At 39.1% G+C, this 26855-nt stretch overlaps 1 long non-coding RNA gene across 1 annotated transcript in view; it reads right to left on the bottom strand.

The window, feature by feature from the left end:
• Positions 1–26855, bottom strand: part of LOC306806305 — a 94571-nt gene that overhangs the window by 27430 nt on the left and 40286 nt on the right. The window contains exons 2-3 of the long non-coding RNA XR_013775445.1: positions 13700–13879; positions 12316–12386 (exon numbers count right to left, since the gene is read on the bottom strand). This is a non-coding gene — a long non-coding RNA (uncharacterized lncRNA). The remainder of the gene's footprint in view (positions 1–12315; positions 12387–13699; positions 13880–26855) is intronic.

Genomic DNA, 26855 nt, shown 5'->3' with positions numbered 1-26855 from the left:
TAGTTTTCTGCTAACACAAGGAGAAAGAGGGAGAGAGCTGATTAAACCTCACCTCAAAAGCCTCTAGAAGGGATTGCTGAAGCAGGGGAGGGCAGGCTGAGGGCACAGGGGTCCTCCCCACTGGAGGGTGATGCTCGAGTACCAACGCTGCTGTTTGATCCATAGCACAGTGCCTCTGGGCTAAAGGGCTTGCCCCAGTGTGCCCCCCTTCATTTCTGATGGCCTGCCTTCTTTGGGAAAATTTTTGGGGGAATGGTGTTCAGAGGACAGAAACTAATCAGAAAAGCTTTCCTTCCCAATGGTTTTGGTGAGCAGAGGGTTTGATCAGTGTGCAGAGAAGAGCAAACCAGTCCCTGCCGGGCGCCTGCCAGCTCGGGGAGCCGGGCTCTCGCATGTTTTCCAGCACAAGCACCTCATTATTAATTCATGCTCCAGGTCCTCTGTACATGCTGTTACTAATATTAGGTTTCAACAGAGTAATGAGCAACAGCAATAGACTGACTATCTTAATATATTTTAAATAATGTTTGAAATATTAAATTTGAGTTTGGATTTTTAATTAGAGCCTGGGCAGGGTATTGACAATCTTCCTACTGTTTTGCAGCCAGCAAGCAAATAAGATAGGGATTGTTCTGATCTGAACACTGAAAGCCAGTCTGATTTAGGGGATGGATCTGAAATACAACACCAAAATTTAAGGCATGAGGGAAATTTGGCTCTGGCTTCAGCAGACAGACTTTGACCCATCCCTATACTAAAAAAAGGATTTTTGATATAGGACTTTTGTAAAAATAAATACTTGTAAGACCAGCACTTAGAGATATGCTCTGGAACATCCTGTCACTGGGTTGCCCAGGGACAGTTTGGCTCTCAAGGACACCTCTGTTATTAAATAAAGGGGACGTGTTGTAACTGGACATAGAGAAAAGGGGTTCTTGTGGTATAAATATAAATATATAGTATAAATTGATAAGTTTAGGACATATACAGTAGAAAAAAAAACTAAAGCAAGCTGTGGGTCTGAAACTCTAAAGGGCTTCAAAGTCCTTCCCACTCTGTGCTCCAGGCAGGAGCAGAGGTCAGCATCTCTTCCTTGCATGGACACATATATTAAAGGACTCATTTAAAATTGGAGCTGGGCAAAGAGCTAGAGCCATTTTCCTGTGAGTGTGCACATTGCTGAATGTGCTGCCTTTGAGAGGGAGTTTGCAGTGAAGATTTTGCTGTTCTGGAACTCAGTCCTTCCACTTGGTCTGTTGGGAGTCTGAATACATTGACCTATGGGGCACATTGCGAAGCCTAACTATTTTCCCAGGATTTTTCTGAATGAATGACTTGAGTAGGTAGAGAGAAGAATGTTTCATTTGTACAGTACGTGGAGGCTTTTAATTAATAATGTTCCCATTTGAATGCCTATTGTATTTTTAAATGTGCTTTGTACATAGATCTAGAGCATCGGATAACTGCAGGGCTTTTTTATCCAGTTAAAACAAAAAGAAATCCCAGAACAATGTGGCATTGCTGCCACATGTCTTTTTGTGATATCTTTATACAGTGTCTAGCACAGTAGTCTCTGATCTGGACCATGACTTCTCAGTGCCAGCACCTAGACAGAGCTGTCCAAGCTGTGGCAGGTCTCAAGGAGATGAAGTTTCACACCAGCTGGAGAGTTTGACACTGCTGATCATCAGTGTAGGGTTGGGGATGTTCTTCAGTCAGTCACTGACATCAGAGAAGTGCCCAGGCTCCTCAGGGTGGCTTTACCTTCTTCCTGTCTGGATTTGGAGCCTTGGGGAAGTTGGATCTTTTCTTGGGTACATTGGGCATTTCATATTTCTATAACAAGAGAATCTGCCTGGTGAATCTTCTCACAGCAGACAGGTTTTGTTTGTTGAAAATAAAGGTCTTTGTAGGAATTGAAGTTTTTACTCATTCCTACAGTTCAAGTAAGAGTTTTTCAATTTTTTTTTTTTTGTAAAAAATCCTTCTTTTGGTAAAAAATATATTCAGTTTTGATATCACAGATTTCCAATTTTTTGTCTGCTTTGGTCCTTCCCAAACACCCTGACATAGTCTGAAGATAAATATTTTATATTTTAATTTTAAAATGTCTCGAATTTAAAATTTTCCTACAGAGATATTTATTTATCTGTTGGGTCCAGCTAGTGGTCTGCAGGTCAAATCTGACTCAGGGAAATGCTTTTATATGGTGCAGTTCTTTCTCCCTGTGGGACATGCAGGCACCTTCCCTAAAGCACATGAGTGCATCCTTCTATGCCTGGTCACCACATTTTTCTGATTTCAGTCTGCTGACTGTTGCTTTTTTTTTAGTCTTCACCTGGACCTATGTGTCAAATATTTTGAGGAGACAGGTGAGGGCGCTGCCAGCAAACTGGAGTTTTATTGCACAACTCATTGTGTTAAAGCTGCTTTCTTGATAAGAAGTTGTTGTGCAAAGACAAGTATCCAACAGGCTTTTTCCACACTGCGTTTGTCCTTGTTTCAGTTGTGTGTTTTGCTGCTGGAGCAAACCACCACCCTGTCTGAAAGCCTTAAAAACCCCTCCTGCCACCTCTGCTTTTCATTCCTTTTCACTGAGTAGGCTGCCAGAATTAATTTCTGGTTATTTACTGCAATGTCCTTTTCTCCATTGCTATGGGGCTTTCCCTCCCTGATCAGGCAAGCACAGGGCAAAGGACCAGGTGAACTCAAACCTGTCTCCAAAATCTTAATGCAGAGCTCCTTTGAGAAACACCATGGCCACCCACACCATTTTTCTTTCTCTCTGTGAGAATTTTACACTTAAATCAGGTACTGCACAAGTTCCTTATGTGGCTCACCACTAACCCTGACCTGCACTACTCTTGTAGGTCTGTCTCCCTCAGGGAAGACAGAATGGTTTGTACTGAACTGTAAGAAGAGCTCAAATTTGTGCAAATTCTGCCCTTACATGAGGATGCACAAGGGTCAGCTACAAGGAGAGGGAAGGGTTTAACTTTAAGCCAAGATAAAAAAACACTTTCCAGAAGAAAAGAGCTGATGAGTCGCATTATTTCACAGAGTAACTAATCTATTGACACTATGGTGGTCAGCATCTTATTCTATTTCTGGATTTTACTATGCATGATGCATCTTTGACACAATTAAAGACCCTTAACTTTCCATTGCTTTTGCAGTTGATGGAATTACAAGAAAATTTTGACTGGAAAAAAGAAATCATACTTTTCAACATGAATGATGGCACACCTATAGGAGGTATAAACAGTTCCAGATCTAAAAACCCTTCCTATATAAAATTTGTTTTAAAAAACCATTCATAATAAACTGCTCTCATGCAGTTAAGATTTACATCCAAAGGGATGAGGTACAATCACACACTTAAAATATCCAACATTTCTTAGTATAGATATTCAGCTGTGCTTATTGATACTGGCAATGAGATGACACCAAGCACAAGAATGGTTTAGTGCAATTGCATTTCCCTTAAGGAGTCCTCTTTTAAGACACTTATCTGAATACATGCTATGGTGGAGAATGTTGTGTCTGAATTATTCAATCTATTTTGTGTTAGAAATTTGTACACAAAGTCTGAAAGATGGGCAATCCCTGCTCTTCTCTGATTATGCTGAGTGTGAATAGCTCTGGCACAGCCTTACCACAATGCTAGGAAAGAACAGACTCCAGAGTGACTGAACTGACTCCAGAGTCTACAGCAGACAACAGCTCTTCAAAGTAAACCTCAGAGGTAGTGATAACCCATTACAGACAGACACCTAACCCCCAACACCAGAAAAGTGCAAGTGATAATGGGAAATGCTTACAATGGCACCATGGATGTTTACATCAGTCAAAAGCAGATGTTTTTTCTCCAGCTGAGCTGGACTGTAGTTTTGGTGTTCTCAAGTCAGCACCCACGGATATCCAGACAATATCCCTGCTTGCTATGCCCATTCCCATCTCATCTGGCTGTGAGGTGGTGAGATCTGTATCATATTTCTATGAGCTGCACAAATGCTGCTTCCAGATTCAGCTGCTGCAAAACATTTTACATGAGTCTGAACAAAGAGATTCCAGCTGGTCCAGGCTGAAGCAACATGTTTGCTTCCTTCTCCCTTTCATCTCTAAGCTCATTCATGCTGAGAGTGAATATAATTGCTCTCTATAAATACATTCAGGTTAGGCACTAAAGCGAGAGAAAAGATACTTAAGCAAATGGACAATGATGACACAAGAACAAATGATTACTAATGAGCAATTAATAAATTCAACCCATAACTTAAAGTTGCTGATTATCAAAAGACTGAAGTTCTGTACCACCTTTCCACTAAAACTGGGAAGAAAAGAAATAGAATTGTTTTGTGAAGCTTAGTAAGTATATAGACTGAGATACAGCTGCTTACAGCAGCAGAGGAATGGATTTGGTAATCTCCAAGATCCCTTCCACTCCTATGCAAATACAAAACACAAATCACTAAACATAAAATCTAAATCAATGCCTGGAATCCATTTTACTTTTATTTCAAGCCCTTTGGAATCTGACTTTTTGAGTGTTCCACCAATTCAAGTCACCAAGTCAACTGTTACCAGGCATGGAAGCAAAGACCTGCCAGCAAGGATTTTGTAGGTAGGTAAAATGCTATAAGTGACTGATTTTCATTTTAGTTCATACCCAGCTACTTTTTGTTTCCTCTCATCAGAAGATTACCCTTCTTGTTTGTGCTCTGCACAACCTGGTTTTGTGAGTTTAAAGTCTGACAGATTTCTCTGGGGAGCTCACTGTTGGCAAAGGTCTAGAAGGCAGCTCCATCTCAAAGCTCTGGCCAAACCAGAGTCATATCACACCTCCACAGTACAAAATCCTTGACCTAAGATTTTTATTTCTTTCCATATGGCATAGTAAGAGGTGGAAAAGATATTAAATATAACAGAGTATTGATCATGGTAATACTGTACCCCATATACCAAAAGCAGTTTAATGCCATAATGATTCCATTCACAGGGAATAAGTTCAAGAAGATGCAGGTGCATGCCTACCAATTCCCCAGAAGAGGTTTGCCAGTCTGCCAACAGGCTGCAGAGAGTCCTTCTGAACTCTTTTCCTTCCCCACGATAGCCCTCAGGTAAAGTTTGCAGGAAATTCAAATACTGGCGAGCTGCTTCACATGCCCCAACAAACATAAACACTTCTGTTCCAGCACATCTGCCATTGCAATGTCTGCAGCTTTTCCAGGACCAAAGGATTAACTTTATTGTGCTTTTGCTCAGCAGATCTGGTAACACAATATTGTACTTCTAAGCAGTCAGATTACTTACAAGTTTCTGGATGCTACATCTTTAGAAACTCACTCTACTTAAAGATAAGTGTTGAATCTTGCAATCCCAGAAACATCCAACTGATGTAAAAAACAGTTATGCCAATGGCCAGATGGATGCTATTTTTCCTCAGGTTATTTGGATATTCCAAAGTAATGGTTCTATTACTCTTTTTTTCACTTTAATATTAAACAGATGCAGCTTGTTTGTAAAGACTGTTATGAGCCACTTTTTCTTTGGATTTATAAAATAAAACAATAAAAGATGTAAGGAGTTATAAGGGGTTTTTACATTACTTTATCATAAAAGGGAAAGAGAGACATTACATCAATATAATTATATATGTATTAAAGAGCATTTTATGGACCTGTACAGAGAACCCCACTCAGCATTTCTAGAAACCAGGTGTAATGCCATAGACATCATTTAAGTTATTTTATTTTTGGTAAGGGTAGATTTGAATCTAGAAAAGTCGTATTTATGTGTTTGTGGCTGCTTGTACAGCTGAGCACATCAGACACCCTTTATTAAATACTGAGACACTTACAGAAGCATTTTCCTGGAGAGTCAGGTGCCAACTTAATTTCTGGTTTATTTTTCAGGATGGCCAGCATCTTGTCCCAGTCTAGGGACTATGAGGAGTGCTGAGATCTCCCAGTTTCTACTACAGCAGCTGAGAACTCAGCTGTACACTGGCCCTGCTGCTCAGTACTAGCAAGGCTCAAAGACACTAAAAATAAACATGATTTTGTATCAAAAGAGGCAAAACATGACTGACAACCTTCAGAGCATTTTGCCTCTTATCAGTTAGGAAGTTCCTCCCATAACTCTGCTCTCCCCATTGGGCTGATCTCCTCTGTGGAGTGGTTTTCCCTTTGATCCAAGGAGAACCCAAGCCTCCCAGTGACTATGGTTCACCATGTGTATTGTAAATGACTGATCTATCTACACAGACATGAGCCAGTCTAATTGCAGAAGCTTGGAGACAAACTGTCTCCCTAAAGTACAGTGAGAATGTCCACTGAGATGAAGGCATTCCATTCCTCACAACCAAAGAGAATTGGCCAAACTGATGAGCTATTTAAGTTTTTTGTGAATAGACACCCTTGAAATGTGAAATATTTACTCCCCAAAGGTATTGTTATTGCTGCTATTTATTTCACTTTGTTTCCAGTTACTTTATTTTATTAGAATATGAGGATTCCTTCTCAATCAGATTATAAAGCATCTTGCATTATAAAAGCTTAGGTTCAGATAGTGATAATTTTTAAAACATTCATTTTGTCTCAGCTGATAATTGCTATGCTGAGTTCTCATTCAAAAGCAATACTATTATTATTGTTGTGAAATTCAAACATTAAGATTTCAAACACAATTGAGTGGATGGAAAAAGTACAGTTTCCAAACTATAAAAATATTTTTTGACCTTAGTTCCTACAAGTATTATGCAGACAACATGGAATGGATCCATTCCTTTTTATTGTGAAAATAATCCTAACCAAGGAATTAGCACTTAGTTTGGCTGTGAGGCAAACTGGGCTTATTTGACTGAGTTCTGAGAGTTTAAATATCTAACCTGTGAGGCTGGTGGGCCCACAACTGAAATGCACTTTAGAGTCCATGTTGGCAGCATGCTGCACATTCTCCCTTCCCAGGGGCTTTAAGAAGGTTGAGGTTGCTGAGCACTTCTCAGAGATTTGTGCTGCATCCCAGAATTGTGGCCATGGGATCACTGGACTGTGTGTGTGGGTAGAGCTCACTTTGCCATGCCATTACTGACTAGTACTAACAGTGCCTGGCCTGAACTTGCACATCTAAGAATAAAAGGAAGTACTGAACTCAGGTGATGGCATATGACTTTTAGAAATGTATCACAACACAGTCCCTTGTTCCTTTTACAGAACAGAGTGTCTCTGTCTCCACGTCTCTGAGACAACTTGAAATTTGTTTGTCAGTTCTCTCTCTGCCCTGACAAAATATTTCCCTGTGCCAAAAACCTAACTTACCAGTTCTGGATGCAGACACTTCATTGACTCAGAAGGGATTGGTAGTTACACATAATTCTAAATTAATTGAACATACAATTCAAGCTGAGCAGTCCTGGTCTGAGCTTTTCTAGACCAACCTCAATATTAACATCTCTATTATGAGCTTGTAGGCAGTTCATCATCTGCATCTGTGTAACCATATGTAATTTAGTTTGACAGGAGTTTGCCTCAGGCAGTATGGCAAAACTCCAGTAACATATATACGTAATAGAAGCTAGTCAAGATGATTCTGAGCTTCATGATTCCCTGATGGCAAGTTCTTTGGACAGGGGACCAAAATGTGTTTTGTGGATGTCACCCTGTCACCCTGGAGTTGCTATACAGTGTGTTACTGTCTGCAACAGGATCCCCTCTGTCCTGCCAGAGGGCCACTGGATATACCTGCTTCACTCTCTGCAAGGATGAAAGAAGTAAAGAACACCCAGTCTGGTGCAATGTGGCAGATGTGGGCTGGGGTACAACTCCTGCTCTTTCAAAGACCAGCTGTGAGCTTAAATAAGAGGCACAGCCCACAGTGGCTCACCTTGCAGCATGGGAACAGCAGCCTTTCCTGCCAGGAGCTGGGGAAGGTGACCACACACACGGGGTGATGCCTGGGGACGTGTTCATGGTGTGCACATCAGCCCCTACAGTCAGGCTGTGCCTGCAGGACCCAGCTCCTGTGCATTCTGGGGAGAGGGTTTATCCTTGTTCCATCAGTATGGACCAGACAACATGGGATAAATGCACTCTCAGCATCAAAGGGTATTTAGAGTTAATTGAGATCAAGTCAGGCCATCTGCCAGGCCCCATGACAAATCCTCTCCATCCACTGTGCAGGGAGCCAAGGTCCTGTATATTTCCAGAGCAGGTATTCTATTCTCTAAGCTGGCTGATCATTACAGACTTTGATGAGGCAGGCACTATGAATACTGCACAGAGATGTTCTCAAGTGTTCTAAAAGCTGCCAAGCACTTCATTTTACTTCAGTGTTCCATTACCTTGCCCTTCTCCTATGGCTATATCTGGCAGAGTTTTTCTATTGATTCTTCAGTTGTCTTCTCCGTTTAGCAAAATTATTAGTCAGGACTACAGACCCAGTTCTGCATTAATTTTTCAGCTCTGCATATAATGACCATACTAATAAATATCTTCTATTCCAATAGCATTTATTCAAAATCAAGATGGAAACCTAACATGCCCAGCTGCAAGCACAGCAACTTACCATTAGTTTTATAAAAGTACCCAGTAGAGATCTGAATCTATTTTGCACAGTTGGGTTTTCCTTTTGGGGAAAAATAAAAATTCAAGATCTATCTCTTGCCAGAAAATGTGGACCATGAAAACAGGTGTGAGCATTGTCTTTTCTGGCCCTAGCTTTGGGAAAGTGCTTCAAGAAACAGAGTTCTGCAAAGAAAAATTAAAATTATAACAAACTCCTATTAAAAAAAAAAAAAATCCTATTCATCTGATTCATAGTTTTGATGACTAAAATCCATTTCCCCTCCACTATCCTGACCTCCAAACAGTTTCAGGCTAAGGTACTTGGTTTTTCCATAACACAGCAATAAAAGTAGAATCTGCAGTGATAAACAAGACCCAAGATAGTTTCCACCAAGTGCTCAGAGAAGCAACAAAATAAAAATCAAAACTGCTGCAGAGAATTAACAAATACTGCAACAGCCAAAACTTCATGTTGTCTTGAAGGCTCTACCTGCTGAAAAGCAGCTGCTTTTGGTACTGCTGTGGCCTCTTTACCACAATATCATAAAACTTCACAACTAAATGATCACATTCTCACTATTTATCTCTAGGAGAAATGAAGAGAACACAAGGATTAAAAGCTTTTTCACCAAGGTATTCGGGTGCTTATATCTTGATTGTTTTCAAAGGGAAGGTAGGAACCTGAGTATCTTCAGATTTTCTAGGTCTGTGTGACTCTCTGGAGGCCACAGTGCAAATATGTGGCAGAATAGGAAAGAATTTGGGCAGGAAATTTTACCCAAATTTATTTTTACCTCTGATCTTCTAATCACTGGTCAATACCCAATCTACTAGATCACCTTTCTTGTGTTTCACATGATCCTTGTTTCCTGATCCTGCTCTATCTACAAATACACAATGGTGCCACAGCAAAATGCTCTTTTTGTCTCTTTGCAAGGTACAGCTGCCATATCAGTGCTGCCACACCTGTGGCTCTATAAAAGAGCTCAACAAAAATTGTTGAGTCTGGTCATCAGTTTTCATTTTGACCAAAGGTTTTGCTGGACACGGCAGCTGGCAAGGACACAAGGCACAATGATTTGTATTAGAGAAAGTAGTTGCCACTCTATAACATTTTAAAGGTTTAAACAAAGGTTGTTCAACAAAGGTTGGACAAATAACCATAGTGCATTTTCCATCATCTCCAACTCACTGTTTAATCTATTTATATTCCACAGTGTTTCTTGGTTTTGAGCTGTATAACATAGAAAATAATGAGATTTATGCAGCCAGCATTTAAACGATTGTAATAATGGTTATAACATAATTAGTAAATTAGTTTATCTAATAATAAGTTGGATGAATGTACAGTTTACATACAGTTTTGAAATTCCATAATCTCACATATTTAACTTTTGGATGGACAAAGAGGCAGATTGCTTATATTGAGTCTTTTTAAATATGCTGTTCTTGTAAGTTTACCAGCAGAACAATGAATTTCAAAGCATTGCACTTTTCTCCCTTATTTCTATTGGTCCTCATAGGAAGGGAGCAGGGTCTTCCCAGGGACCCCAGGATAGAAACTATTAACTTACATGCTTAAAATTAAGCAGTGATTGGAGGTTTGTTGAATCAGCAAATACAGGCTTACATTAGTTATTTGATGAAATTAATATTACATTTAAATAACTTCTTAGATGAGTGTAAATTGGTTGTACTGGTAAACTTGGCTCTGTTTCACTTAGTATTCTTTGCTTGGGTGATGTGTACTTGGACAATATTTCCATTTTACTACACTACTAATGAGCACTACTCATGTTTTTTCTTGTTGTAAGTAAATAGCTGGGGTGTTGCACAGAACTGTTTGATCAGGATAGGATGATTTAGGAAAATGGTTATGCCTTTATTTGTCTCATAATCCTACTTAACATCTGTATGAATCATTACTGCAAGTTGTGTGTTAATAACAGCTTTAACATACACATTTATATATACAAAAGTTAAAATATTAGCTGCCTTTTATTTCAGTAGCTTTAAAGTGTCACTGTGTTTTTCCATTGAAGGAAAGTACTGAAAATATTTCACTTATCATATGTGGTTTTCCCCCCATTGACTTGTGTGTCATTTCACGAATGATATCAAATTATGTTCCATTATTTGGAAATTATTAGTTTTCTGCTTTTTAGACCCTAAAGTGAGAGAAAGGCCACTTTAGTAAGCTCCCTGGCAATTCTGTAAGGAAACCTCTTGGGGACAGGAAGGCATCTTGAAAACAGACAACACCAACCCCATTTCAAATGTCATGAGGCAAGAGACCACGCTGGCTCTCTGCACACCTGATGTGTCTCTGGACTGCCTGTCAGTGGATTTCCTGCACCACAGCTGTGCCCCCTCCAGAGCTGGGGGGCACTGGAGGAGGGAGATCACCATGTCTTAATAGAACATTGCATAAATCCATCCAAGTGAGCCTCTGGGGTCTTTTCTTTCTTCACCACCTCCCTATCTTTGCTCTTCCATAGATTCCCCAGATAAAATTTATCTCTGTGTTGATTTGATTGTTCCATGCTTATGGCTCAATGAAATGCAAACATTTTGTTTTGCAAGAGGCCAGTCAGATTTGATTTGTGAGGCTTTGAATAGAGGCACTAAATCCCCATGATATCTTCCTTCCACATTACATGTCATGGCTACAAACTCTAAGGCCATAGTACCTTGTCTTCACTTGGTGCCAGTTTTTATGGCCTCTTTTCTGGCTTTTTGCCATAACAGATTGCACAGATTGGCACTTCTCAGCAGACCACACAGGAATTATGCACTATTACACAACCCTGATGCTCCATATTGTAAACACCTTTCTCCATCATTCAGTCACCATCTCACTTCTTTTTTATTTGGCTGAAATGTGCTAATCTTGAGTTTCAAACTGTTAAAGAATGAGTTGCAACCTTGCACATGGGGGTGCAAAAAGAAGCAGTGCATAATGTAGGGGAGTGTACCTTGAACTCCAGTGTGGGATGTGTTTTAGTGTTGAGGTGAGATTTTTGTAGGGCCAGCAAGCAGGTCACAGTCAAGGCACAGGTCTGTTCTAGTCAAGAGCCACAAGACAAGTAGCAGGAAAATGCCAGTTTAAGTCCTGGCATGCCCTGCTTGGACAAAACAGCATGTTCACCCCAAAGTGTCTGGAAATCCATTATTCACTCCTGAAACTTGCAGTAACTTGCCTGGTGCCCCTCCCACCTTGACCTGACACAGACCTACTTAAAAGAAGGCCATGATTTTAAAGATCTTAGATCCTAGTTAGTCCATATGTTTCAGGCCAAGATCCTGACCATAGAAGTTAAAGAAATTCATAAAGATTCATAAAAATTCATAAAGAAATCCATTCATTTCTGTGGGTCATGATTTTATATTTGATAATTTATTGCAGCAAAAGTCTTTCCAAACTTGTAGCATTTCACCTGCCACTGGAGTTTACTTTGGAAATTGTGTCCACTACTGACATTAGAGACTGAAATTTTTGATAGTCACAGTAGAAACCACATATTTCATGCCAATTATGTCAGAACATATTGGTGAACAAGCAATAGGAACATTAGACAACTGATAATAACAGCTTGTATTTTCAGAGTATGAAGCTTTTCATCCACTCAAAGAAGCTTTGAGAAAGATATAGGCCATAATGAATGGAGTTAGCCAAAACTAATAGTCCATTAAAAAATTATGCCCCCTTGAAAAAGCAATTTATTTTAATTCTCTTCCAAATTTTACTTACCAAATTTGAAATGTTTCATAACAGGCCAGAGAAAGCTATTAACAAATCCAACTTCTAGCGCATTTCCTTTCCTGGGAAAAAAAAAAAAAAAAAAAAAAAAAAGGAAAAAAGAAGAGAAAAAACGTTTACAAGAATAGCACCCTTCCCATAAAACACAATTTAGTTCACATTTAAAAATGCAAGCTCAGACTTTCAGCAATTTCTCCTCTTGTATACAAAGTGTATATAAAATACTCTTTTAAGATGAAGTTCACTGCTGTTCACTGTGCCCATATAATAAGCAAGTGCATTGGGGTAAACCTACTCTGAATCATTGAGTGGTTGGTAATACTGCTGATTATATTCATTATTAAAAATACACTGTATAGTTTGCAAGTGAAATACATCTGTCTTGTCAGCCTGAACCTCATCTCAGATGTATCTCAGGTGAATCTCACCCACTTAAATGGAGCAGAGTCATAAAATATTCTACTCTAATGACTTATAAAAATCAGCCTCTCTTAATTTCCAGGCATCTTAAAAAAGAGATCAAGCTGTGCATCTGATGATAAAGATCTTCATAACAGAAGGATAATAATTTCAAGCTCTTGCAAACCTCCTAGAATAATTGACCAAACCTATAGGTTATGTACAAATCTCATTTTCACACCAAATATTAATGTAAAAATTGTAAAAAACACTAAAGATAGTTTCATTACATTTTGGAGTTTACCTTCATGAAATCACCTAGAAAGATCAATTTATATCCAAAAAAGTAGATGATATCTACACTTTGGAATGAGGTAATTCCTGAAATTATCTGCTTTTCCAGAGAAACTCTGCATATACTGGTAAGATTTCTCTGATTTTCAAACACACATTTCTCAGTTCCATTATTATTTTCAGTTTAGCTCAGCTAAACATTAGTTTGCTTGCTCTTTAATGATGCACTGAGTGAAAAACAACACTCAGCCTTTTCAATAACATCAGGAATACTGCCATTTTCTGAATTTTATTGATTTTAATAGAACTTTTAGCTAATATTAATTTAAATAGAACCTTTAGAATAATTTTAGCTAAAAAATATTTTTTTCTGTTTAATCAAGGCACTATTTATAATGATGTGAACCAAGTGAGAGCCAAATTATTTTCTCAGGTGTGTGTACAGTATCACTTATTAAATCCTCTGCCTGCAAAGCCATTTAATTGTTCATATATCTCAGACAAATTAGTTTGTCTTAACATACTTTTAAAAGAAGTTCATGCTTATTTTAACAAATATTATCATATTTTGAGATACAAATTTTAAGTAGTAGAAAATGAGTTTAGAGCTTTCCCACTTCATTGATAAGTAGATGATTGTTTCCTATTGCTTCCATAGTCTGTGCCAATCCAGATTTGTTACCTGCATTGGTTTCCTCTCAGCAGAAGAGGCAGTTTTCCAACAAATTCAATGACAACCCCTTTCTGTTCATTGACATGGGAAGCAATTGCTAAAAGAATATATTTCTTTGTTTTGTCTCACACTGCCCCCAAGGCTGGGCAGGTGACAATTGTGATCTTTCTCATTTACTGGTTATAAAACCTGGGAAGAAAAGAGAAAAACCTTATGAGGTGAAATCACAATCCCTTCTTGAGCTATTGGGTAATTCACCTCACATTGCTAGTGCAGTTAGATATATATGTTTTTTCCTGTAGGAATTCAAAATAGAACTGCAAGGTGATTACATGATTTGAAAAGCATTTCTAAGTAGTATTTACAGGATATCCTTGCTGTGCAACAAACATTCACCCAGAAGAAAAAGTGCCATAGGGAATATACAGATATGCAGATTACAAACAGACAGACTTGCAAATTAAAGATAATCATTAAAGTAGAAAAAAATATCACTTAGGAAAAAGGTATCAAATGAAGAGATCAGTGTAAACAATGGTAAAAAACAAACAGAAAAGAAAAATGTCTGCCTTTCTAGGAGGAAGAGACAGAAAATAAGGCTAATTAAAATGTTGGTAAGATGAGAACAGGGTCAAGAAACAGAGACATGAAAGAAGAGTAAATATTTCAAGTATATCTCAGCTACCAAGTGAAAGAAGTCAGGAAGCCACGATGATGGTCACAAAGAAGGAAAGATATCAAGAGGGAATCAGAAGAGATGGACATCAGCAGATATTGTTTTCTTTGAAGAGGATGGCAAAACTCTCCTTGGAGATCAAAGGAGGTACAAGGAAGTGAAAGGATTTATTGACCAAGTGCCATCCTTAGCTCACTTGTCTAACTAGAAAATAACTGAAATTCTTACATAATATCTCAGATAAGAGCAAGCAGAATGTCAGCTCAGAGGAGCCAGCAGACAGCAAGAATATCTAACAATTTCTTGAAACTCCTATAAAACAGCAAAAGAAACTTCCTGAGGATGCCAAAGAAAGTCATCTTACACTCATTTTGGAAAACAATTACATAAAGTGTTATGTGAGAGAAACATTTACACTGGAGCAAAGCTGAAAAGGAAAAATATTAACTTTTTTATAAGGTTAAGTTTGAGCCCTTCTGTGCTGCCTTTACTGACATTTGAGATTGAACAAGAGATTTCACTTTTGTAACAGTTCTGCCTAGAATTTTAGTGATGCCATAATCTTTTCTTACTAATTTTCACACAGTTTATCACAATGTCATAAATGTGTGACTTCAACAAACAAACTATACCTGAAAAAAAGTTATTTGCATTTCCGAGGTCTCTAGCAGATTTTGGCAGTTCCTTAATTGAGGAATTATTACCATAATGACCTATATTGCAGAAACAGCAACATGAATGTGTTTTCTTCATTAAAACCTGTCTGTGTGGAAACGCAATTTAAAGATCATAGGGGATGTGTTGCTACCCAGATCTATCTACAAGCGTGATTTCTGCAGGGGTTATGTCTGAAACTGTGTTATCTGTGCCACACACACCCAGCCCCAGTGAGACTGGGCATTTATTATGCTGAACATCATAACCAGAAGATGCCAAGGTAGAGTTCCTGCCCCACAGGGCTCAGTCACCAGGTAACTCAACAAAGAAAAGACACAGAAAATAGGGATGAGTTGAAATTTTCAAGTTCCAGCTGTGAATCAGATTCTCCAGGAAGACAGTGGGGACCTGGCAACTTTGGTGCCATTTTTCAGGAGAGAATCAGAATCTAGGCTGAGGAAATTATTGAAGGAGAATTTCTCAGTGTTTGCCACACCTGTATTCTTTTCTCACATTGCTTTCCTTTAGTCAAGTCTTTCATCTCTTTCCCTCTTTTCCTTGCTCAGATGCCTCCTTTTGCTTTTCTTCTCTACATTAGTTGCCTTATGTCCTCTCTTGTACCCTTCACCAGTTGCTCCTGGGGCAGGGAAGCAGGAGAGAGAGGGATTGGGATTCTCTTCTTGGTGAAAGCTCATCCCTAGTGAGACAGACTTGGGCAAAGTACCAAGCTCCTGTTCACAAAAGCATCTCACTGGACAATTGTGTATCTCATTTTCCATTTGTACAGGCAACTTATTCCTTCATAACCAGGACAATTATTTGTGTGAGTAGTTACTGTATTATGGGAATGAAAATCAGCATTGCAGTGATCTGTTTATTTAAGTTCCAAAAAAAAAAAACCCCCATCATAACACTTGTCTTACATTGCTAACCATCAGTAAAGTTAGTGATTGTCATTAGCAAAACAATCAAACATTGACTGACAGTAAAAGCCACTAAAATATTCACTTGTCAGTAAAAAATGGCAAGATAATTCAGAACTTTTCATTGCTTTGGCATAAGTTCCTGGACTATTTGAGTACTTTTAATATCAAAGGGCTTTATTTATCATTGTTGAAATGGTGTGTTCTATGAAAATTGACACATGTGACCAGAAACAGAAGTAGTAGGAGTCCCAAATTGCCTTGAAAAATGTACTCCAAATTGCACACGTTAAATCAAAATTTGAAATCTAGATATGAGTGGGAAGACAAAGTGCAACAGGAACAAGTTTCCCAGAGAAGTCATGGATGCCCCATCCATGGAAGTGTTCAAGGCCAGGTTGGATAGGTCTGAGCAACCTGGTCTAGGGGAAGGTTTCCCTGCCTATGGCAGGGGATGAAAATCAATGAGCTTTGAGGTCCTTTCCAGCCCAGGCCATTCTATGATTCTATGTGTTCAAAAAATTGTTTAAATTGAGTAAATATTTAGAGAGTGTATTTTTCACCTCCCCACTGAGGATAATTTTAATAATCAAATAATTTGGGAACCTCTGTCCTAAGTACTTTGCAAATGTACTCCAATGTTTAAACATGGGTTGCACAGGCTTGGACACAGTGGTGATTGCTTCTAGGTGTCAGTACCTGTATTCCCTGGGACCACTACATGAATTAACAAGGCAAAGTTCAGTTTCAACACCACTGCTTGACTCATTACCATGGCCCTCCTAGTAAGTGAGGTGCTTCACAGGGGACCTGCAAAACAGCTGCCCTCTGGGTGTCTTGTTTTGGCGCCCTTTTCCATCTGTTTTACCTGTCTCCATTTCTGAATAATTTATTTCACCATCTCCCTAAGTAGAACACCTGGCCTAGGGCTAACTCTTTCACCTAAATTATTCAGAACTGAAAACTCTTTGGTTTATACTCAGATAATGTAATGACTTAACAGGACAAAACCCTTAACTTCGAAGCAGCGGTGAATGTTTCTAGGCTCTGGACTCTGTTAGCAGTTTGAAAGGTAGGCTGTATAAACTATGTACAAAAGAACCACAGAAATCCTTCCTCCTCAAACATCTTCAAAGCCTCTTTCAGCAGCTAAAACTTTCCAAAGCAGGCTTCTTTTACCTTGATGCCTCTCTGCCACATCTCAGTCCCGCGGGAAGCCAGAGGATGCCTCCGTGTGTGTGCACTGCTGCTGGCTTGTCCCTAGTCTTTATGCAGGAAAAGACACTGAAAATTGCCTGGACTTTGTGCACGTCTGTTCTCTTCACAAGCAGGTTTTTGTTCAGAAACACCAAAACCCACCCCTGTGCAGCGCTCCCACCCATGGTCCATACTTCACTATCTTTATCTCATGAACTCTGCAGTTAAAATAATTCCTCCCTGCCTCTGTTCCTAATAGCACGGACAGCTGCCACACTCCAGCAGAAAGGGTTCTTGCCTTGGATGCCACAAACCAGCTGCTCTCAGGCTGAAAGCTCACTGGTAATTTTGGGTGCAACTTTGACTATCCCTGTCTGTATTGATATGACTGAGGGAAAGTTTCAGATTACTTTTAAAAACGTGTTCCATTTTTTTTCCCATAATATTTCCATTGTTTTTAGCCTTTAATAATGCTCAAAAAAGCCCTTGATCAGCAGTTTTCTCATTACTTTTGAAAATCTTTATTGATTGTTTGGAAGACAATCAATACCAGGAGGAGATCTCCTGTCTTACTAGATACTTACTTCAACAAGTGTCTTTATTTCTGAAATAAGTTTTACTTTTAAAAGTAATAGTATCAAGGGCATTATTTGAGATTCCAAATCAAGGGATATCTTAAAGCCTTTCCCACTTCAGGTTAAGAGGAAATTATAAATTGTCCTTGGTGAGAAAATGAATGAACAGAATATTCATAAATGAAGCAAAAGTTTTTGAGGAAATTGTTTCCAAATGGCCTTGCAGTAAAATATTTAAAAGTTAATTAGTACAATTTCTATCTGGGTTACTCTGGCTTTACCTCAGTGTCACAAAGACAGGAATGGGAAAAGAAAAAGAATTATTAAAATGAAATCGGTTTTGGAAAATCAGTGCATTGTCACAGTCAAGAAATCCCAAACATTTTTCACATTAATTTACAGGAAACAGCACAGATGCTGTTGAGAGAATAAAATAATCATACAGTAATCTTTATATATCCTACCTAAAAGCTAAAACTATTTTCAGTTGGATTTTTGTTTGCATAAGTACCAAAGAATTTGACACATTTTTTAGCAATTAGCATTGCCTGTTTACTGTAGGGATGTGCATAATGCCCATCACTGTAGTTCCTATAGGCACTATATGAACTGTTTCATTTTCCTCTGAGAAGTTTATCAAGTATCAGGTATTTGCTTTTTGCTCCAGCTTGGGAAATCAGGGTCATGGATTTCAAATGAAGTGCTTTGTACTCTCCAAGGGCAGTGAGAAAACACAATAGTACAGACAAAATCTAATCAAAGTATTTTGGCTTTTTGCCTCCTTTTTATTTTACAATGGGGGAAAAAAAATTCAAGGTGCGACTTGAATCCCTTCAGGAGTTCCCTTCCTGTGCGCGCTGGCTCTCGCCAGAAACGCGAGCCTGACACAAAGATAAAATGTGCTGCCAGCTCCTCCTGCCCACTCAAAGACCCTCCCTCAGGTATCAGGTGCCTTCCCTGGGCTTTGAGGTCAACCAGACACCTCCCTGGAGGCTTACCTGGCCTGAAGGATACATCTCCCCGAAAATCCGCTCGGCTAGAGCAGCTGTTATCTGAGCTAGGATCAAAGTCCCCCTCTGCACTCCAGAAAAAAACATCTTCCAAGCTGGTCTTCTTTCTCCATGATTCAAATGAATGTTGAATGAGTCTCTGGGGACAACAGTTGTTGTGCTGAGGAGTGAGCTGTCAGAAATACTTTATCATGAAAGTTCAGTTCCTTTCGGGGCCTTTTATTATTAGTAGTCATCGCTGCAGGGGAGCATTAAACACAGACCCTATTTACTGTACAAATTGATATATTATAAACCACAAAAGCCATCCTGGTGCTTTGCTACTTCACCTTCCTTTTCAGCATGCTAGCATGAGGGAATCTTTAACCTTTGTGTGGCTGGAATAAAGACAGTGAATTTTGGTTTAGCGTGGCCAGGCTGGATTGCTCAGAGCAGCTGATTTTTGTAAGATTGTCTTGAGGAGTGGGTAGAGAACACTGACATCTGTAATATGAAAGGCAAGACATTTTGCTCCACAGTGACATGGAGTTCATCGATACAAAAGGTAAAAAGCATTTATACCCCTGAAAAGGCCACAGAATGTCCCCGACAGGAGCTTGTGGTTTTGTACCAGATTTCAGGCAGCTCCTGCAGCTTTCTGCTGCCTGCTAGAGCACTGCACCTCAAACAAAAGATGGACATATTATCTGTAGGTGGGTAACTGCCTGATTTCTTCAGCAATAGAATGAGATAGCATTGAGGGGATTGCTGCTCTGTGGTATAAGAAAACATGGCAAGACGAGTCCCATCATCAGTGGGAAGAACCCAGCCTGTTTCCAGCCCATCACGGCTGTGGTATCACAGGCAGAAGAGATTTTGCTAGGTCAGTTTGCAGTGCAATATAGGATTTTAGCAGCTAGGCAGAAAACTCTCAGAAATGAACCATACAAGGAGCAGTGGAAATGAAACCCAGTAGGACAGTGACAGAGCAGAGGCAGGGCAAGTGACAAAAAAATACCACGTCAAAAAAATACAGCCTATTGCACTTAAAGCCTTGGCTTTGAGCTTTCTGCCTCTGCACTTTGGAATCAATTTAAAAATACCTCCGAGACTTCTCAAAAAAGCCTTAGAATCCTGCTGAGCAGAAATAGTCCCACTGGCCATTCTGAGCAGCCACACGCTGCAGGGGCAGGATGGTGGATGTGCCACAAAGGCACCACTGGGCAGGATGAGCAGTCAGGATCCTGCAAGGGACACCTGGGCAAGCTGCAGGTGTGGAGCAGAGACTCAGGGAGCCACGGGGCCACCACACCACAAGGCAGCAGAGGTGACACAGCCTGTGTGAGTGTGCAGAGCCAGCAAGTCACAAGGCACCTCCTCAGCAAGATGTGATGCCAGAAAGTCACAGGAGTGAGTGACTCTGCAATTTTAAAAGAGCTAGAAGCAGTTCTAGAGAGCAGTTGAGGTGCCGTGCACCCATGCTAGAGGCAGCACTGTATGGCTGACACAGTGTGGCCTCTGTGACTTGTGTCAAAGGCCTCACAGCCCAGGGAGAGTCCATGGGAGACTAACAATAAACTCAGATTCACAGGTGTTATGAATGGATAGCACCAAAAGAGACACAGAACTGGAGGGGTGTGATGCCTCTGGTGCCCCTGCACTCCCCAAAGGGGTCCCTGGAACAGGTTTGAGGCACAGCCCCAGGGAGGGTAGATGTGGGATCTGTGGAGCAGCTGCTCTGTGTGGAGAGGGTGCTGTTCTCTGGTCTCTCATGAATATTGTATTCAGTGAAAAGAGCCAGACAGCAAGGGGGTGGAAACCGCTGCTTTTTAAAGTACAGAACATGTACTCAAAAAGAGTGTTCAGAAGTGCTTCTTCCAACCTACAGTATGCTAAAGATTGGTGCTTGGTACATTTCAAGGATGAGGGGAAAAAAAATCACACCACTCAAGTGTAGCTGTGACTTTTTTCAGTTGAAGAGTTTCTGATATCTGAAAATGTTGTGTGTGCTTCTGACTAAAGGCCTTAATATAACAACTGAAACTGGAGCCTTTCCTTAGACAGAAAGCATACTGAGTCTTTTCTTGTTACAATAAGAAAACCCCAGAAAACAGACCTGTAATTTTGTAACCAGGCTTGGACAAACTTCTGAGAAGGACCACACACCAGATTAGATTATTTAGATTTGTTGTGAGAATAGTTGACATGTGTTCCCTTCCTTTTCACTGTCCAATCTTTGTTGTAAAAGTGGACTCATGTTGTGCCAGTTGAGATTAATATTATAACATGAAAGGGCTAGGTTTGTATCATTTTCCATGCTTGTTACATTCACTGATGTGGGAATAGAGTTATATTCTACCTGAGCCACTTTGTGTTTTATGGCCAGGATTAGCAGCACACAAATGCTTCACAGTCCTAGGTGGGTTGAGCACCTGCCCATTGGCATAAAATACTGGGAGTGTCAAAGTATCTAAAACCTTCTTTCAGGCTGTGAAATACTCTTCAGATTACTCTAGAAGATCTTGTCATGTTCTTTACCTTGACATCTCTTTTGCTCTTTCCTTAACAAGACATGACTCATGACTTCTTACTCTGCTAAAAATTCCCCCAAGAATGTTGTGCTCCTTCCTTCCAAGCCTATATTCCACTCAACATATTCTTATTACCATCACTGTCACCAGATACAGAATTTATTGTGAAATTTCACTATTCTGTTCACTGGGCACATAACTCTATTAATATGAAATAATGCTCCATCCCATAGCCATAATTTCAAGTATTTCCACCGTTCAGATAGGCAACACTATTTGTAAAACCACTTATTACAGAATTTCATTCTTTTCGTATGCTACTTTTCAAATTGAATTCTTTGAAATATTATTATGGTGCAGTTTGTTCATTAAAAGCAAGACTAATGTTTTATGTATTTTCGGTGTAACATGAACCCAGAAAACACCAAACTATTTGCATTTATACAAGCCCTTGGAAGTCATTTCAGAATGATGTAACAGGAAAATAGTTGATACAATGGTTAGATAACATCAAAGAGTGGGTTGGGATCACAAACCATGATCCTTGTGAAAACTGATTCCTGTAGAATTAGCCAAGAGAGTTCCAAGTGCATTTCTTCTCATTTGTTGAAATATGATGTTTGTTCTTCTTCAGGTAGAACCTGGCAAGTCTGTATTTGCACTTGTTGATCTTTCCCAACATAAATCTCTCCATTGTATTCATATCAACAATATGTTTTCTTTAGTAATAAAATTTCTTCTAATACATGCTCCTCTAGACTCTGTCTGCAGTATTTATCAAGTTATTGAGGTTACAGTTACAGAACATTTCAGAATAACATGCAAAGGACAATGGAACCTTGCAAAAAAGGTGTAAAATCTCTCTGATCTTCTTTTGCCATCAATTAAAAACTGCCTACAGATGCAAGAGTCTTCTGATCTTCCTTTTCCATCTATTTAAAAGAATGTGTGAACTTTGCTGCAATATGTCCTGATAAACATGATGATACATCCTTAGCCATAAGACATTGCTCTTAAAACCTCTTTAATGTAATCAACTAACAGATCTAATCTTCCATTTTTCTGAAATAAAGCCTGGACACATAACTGCTCCCACTCTGAAATGGACACTGTAATTTCCTTGACAAAACATTAGCAAAGCTTGGAATACTAATCTTCATATATGTTACTTTTTATTTAATAACTTACTGGGCAGGTTTCTAGAGGAAAGATTCAATATGAATTCACCATTTTCTGGGAAAAAAATAATCTGGAAAGCTTGATGCAAAGTTGATCTGTGTGTTGCTTAATAATTTCATAACATGATAATTACTTTGGAAAAGTGTGTGTGGGGAAGTCATTTCTTGTCCAGACCCACCTAAGCCTGAACTGATTGTCAGGGTTGTGTGTTTCTGGGTCTTATTTTGGGAGATGATGAAAACCCACAATTATCTTTTGGATATGGTTTATCCCAAAATTCTACAGACATGACCTTACCCAAAATGTGTGCTTACCTCTCTGTATCTATACACACAACTGAAATACAGCAACCAAGGTGGTCCTTACTGACATGTCATAGATGCAAGACTGTGTCTAACTCTCATAACTCCAGGTAAAACTCAAGAATTTAATGCATTCATCACCATTTGGCCTGGAATTAACTGGGATGCATTTGAACAGAGGCAGCTTTATTGAGTTTCTCACAGATTTAGCCTGACCCCAAGAGGTAGGAGAAGTTGTTTGGGGTTTGCTATATAACCAAACAGGAGAAGAAATTAGAAACTTGGATACTTTTTATCTGAGTTACATACTTAAGAATCAAACTTCCCCTCCAGATATGTGCAGGAAGTGTAAAAATATCAGCCAGTTTATAATGAGGGTCTAGAAACTCACATGCAAATAGTGAGCATTCTTCCAGTTGGCTGAAGAATTATTTTTCCAAGTAAAGACAGGAAAGCACCCCAAAAGGTATTTACTCATATTTTCATAGTGCCAACAGCAGCATTCCTAGAAAAGACATAGGTGCTACATTAAGATCTCACCTCCTAGGATAATCAAATTGTGCAGGAAATGAAATCACTATGTACTGCTTCAGGAGTAACCAATAAATACCAGATATGCCACATTGAAGAGCTCCTTTGCTCTCTCTAACACAGTAATAGATATTTATCTCAAATAAGCCATTTAATTATTTACTCTTTTTACTCTTGATAGAAAGTGTATGCCCATGCACATCTCATAATATGTGCAGAATGTACAAGTGGTCTAAAAATATTAAAAATAATCATCAAATTATGCTTTTGGAAAATTAAATATGAAACTTGGAATGTGAAACAAACAAATAAGACAATTTAGAAAAGATTAAAAGCAATTGTCCTGTTACCATGGCAACATATTCAAGGCGCAGCCAATCAGCAAAGTTGATGTATTGTTTTGACATACATGCACATATTTCTAACATAAATAGCAACAGAGACTTAATAACAATAGGTTTTAAAACTAGGAACTGATGTCATTTTAAATGTGTCAATCAAAGAAACCAATGAAAGTGTTTCTTCTATCAAACTGACAGTAAGTATATGCTGGAATGGCTTTATAAGAGATAGCAGACTTCTGACAGGTCATACAGAAGATGCAAAATCTGTAATTACATTCTAGTTTCTTGGATTGTGTCCTTTAGAATGTCTAAAAAACTTTGAGAAGAAAATAAAACTTGAAGGCTATGATATATCATTCATTTCTGTAAACAAGTAACAAAAAAAGAGCAGCATATCTGAGAATGGAGATGAAGTATCAGGCTGAAAGAATCTGCCGAGCCTTCAAAATAGATGTACTTAAACTTCTTGTCTTATTTTATGATTGACTGGTGCCAGTGAGGTTCTGCAGTGTAAGTTTTCAAGGATACTAAAAATGAACAATAGGAGAAATGTACAGAGGAAGATGCTGATGGGATACAGAGCCTTTCACCTCCCGGCCAGTGGTTTGAATCTGGGCTGTGTCAGCAGTAACAGGAAACCATTACTTTCTGACAGGTGTCAGAAGTGTGTATGGAAGGAGTGCATCAGCCATCCTCCTCCAGACCCTGATGGATATGTGCCCAAAAGCTGCCTTCAAAATGAGAATTCTTCTTGACAGCCTAGAAATAAAACTGGTGTCTCCTTTTCCCAGAGAGCATTGTCCCTGATTGTCTCTGCCCCTCAGCCTAAGGCCACACTACCATGAACTGACTTTTGAATCAACACTGTGCTTACAGAATTTCAGTTCTAATTGAACAACATTTTAAAATATCATTTTCAACTAAAGTGCATATTTGAATACATTTGTACGTTTCTTCATGGGATCATTTCTTCAATAATCTTCAGGAAAGATAGGGTTTAACCTTAGATTTTTATTTTCCACTTCCAAAACCAAAACTTTAAAAAAAAAAAAAAAAAAAAAAAAAGAAGAAAAAGCACACATTCATAAAATCCTCAGATACAGAAACAAGCACCTTATTCTGTCATTGGGTGGGATTAAGTTACCCACTCTGGCACATCATCTTTTTTCTTTTACTTTTTCCAGATTTATATGACTCTCATCATAGCAAATGCTCAGAGAGAGGAATTTCCAACTGGAACACATTGAAAATAGAAAGGAAATAACTCACTATAAACAGCACTGAGGAGAAACAAGTGAACATGCAGGGTACAGCATAGTTCTTTGTCAGAATGTGTGGTGTACTTTTGTCTAGCTGCCATTATCTTTCCTTAAGAAACACTGACTTTTACTTGGGATTTCAATCTACATTTTGATTGATTTCTTTTTCAGGATATAAGAAGAGTGATGGAAAGGGCTGGGGATAAGGACAAGGAAGAATAGAACAAGATAAAAAGTTTCCAGCCATGCTGTCAGGTTTGGTGAACACAGGCTGGGGATTAACTGTTTCAGTGCTGTGGAACCTGCCTGTTAATGGAGGCAAAAGAGATGGAGAGTTTCCCTGTGCATCAAACTCACAAGGCTTTAAGCTGCCAGCCTTGTGCTAGAATCTCTGTACCCAAAACACTGCTGAAGTGGGGACAGTGACAACCACAGTGAAGACCTGAGAACAAGCAAATACTACACAAATATAGTCCTTTAACACAAAAGTTTTAGCCATAAATTGCCTCTTCCCACTTGGTAGTACTTGACTTTCTGCAATATATTATATGGAGCTTGAGGTAAGGCAATTCCAACCTGACACACTGTGAATGTATTACATCTAAAGATGTTTTTCCAAAAGGTCTACTTGTTAGAATTTGATTGTCAGGTCAGCTTGAACCTGAGCTTAATACACTGGGCAATGTGTGTTTCTCCAGAGTCAATGTGCTCCCTGTGTAGATAGATATTCTATTGAGACAAATCCAGGTTCTTGTAATCTAGGATTTGATTCCTCTCCCTGATCTTTCTGCTTGAAATTCAAATAGCAACACTTCTCTCCTTCCTTCTGATGAAGTATTTTCATAACTGCTTTTTGCACGTTTTCTCTCACATATTTGTTCTATTTATGTGGCCAGAGGTCTGCATAGAGGACTGAGCCCAGGGACCTATGGAGATAAACTAACTGAAAACTAGAAACAGAAAAGTAAATTCTTTTAGCTAGAAGGGGAGCAGAGAACTTTCCATGAGAGCCTGATCACCTTTATCTTTGAAGGCAATAACTCACACTGTAACTCCTGCCTTTCATGCTACAACATTAGAGACACCAAGGTTCAATTTAAGAAGTTGCCATGGCAGAGAACCCACAACGTCTCCAGGTATCACAGGTTAATTATCCTCCTTAAAATATAATTGATTCTATTATTAATGTCTTTAGTTTTCATTTTCAAGCCACATATCATTAGATCTTTTCCCTCAAAGCCTGAAAAGTTAACTAAAATATCTTTTACAAAAGTTAACAAAAGTTAAATAAGTGTAAAAAAATCTTTTACAGTCTTTACATTGTTTAATGCCTGCAGTCAGCTCTTAAGCTAAGCAGAAGGTGATGTCTAGCAGGCCCAGTGAGGAGGAGGAGGAGGAAGAGTTGGACATGGTGAGGATTGTATAGAAGGCAGCAGGAATTCAATAATTGTACCAGAACATTTACATTTTTCATCACCTATAAAAAGATGTCTTCTATAGAATTCTGGTACATGTACTTTCTTGTTTTATCAAACATTTCAAAAATATAAATGAGTGCTGACTTATATTCTATAAACCCAGTTAGAACTTACATCTCCTACAGCCTCCTCCCATACATTTAAGCCTCCATCCCACACTTAAATACTTTATTTTTCCTGCTTTCTTCCTTTTACCCATTATTTTCATATTAAGAAGCAATGATGGATCTAGGAGAGCTCTGTGTGATTCAACTGAAAATTCTTTCCCTTTAGGAAATGACTCTTGCAATTGCTCTAAAAGCAAAGCCTCCAGTGATGATTCAGTGCAGGAGGTGGGACCAAGCAGCAGCAAAAGATGGATCTGGGGGGGGGGTCCAACAACAGCTCTGAGTCCAGCACAGTCAAACTGGCTGATGAGCAGCACACAGGAGTTACAATAAACACAGGGGTGCAAAATCCAGTCTTGCTGCCTCTGTCCTGAGCCCCACCTGCAGTAAAGGACATTGATCTGCTGAGCTGAATAT

Source organism: Erithacus rubecula (assembly GCF_903797595.1).
Source record: "Erithacus rubecula genome assembly, chromosome: 11".
NCBI lineage: Eukaryota > Metazoa > Chordata > Aves > Passeriformes > Muscicapidae > Erithacus > Erithacus rubecula.
Note: the sequence above shows the minus strand (reverse complement) of the source record. Positions and strands in the feature narration are given on the sequence as shown.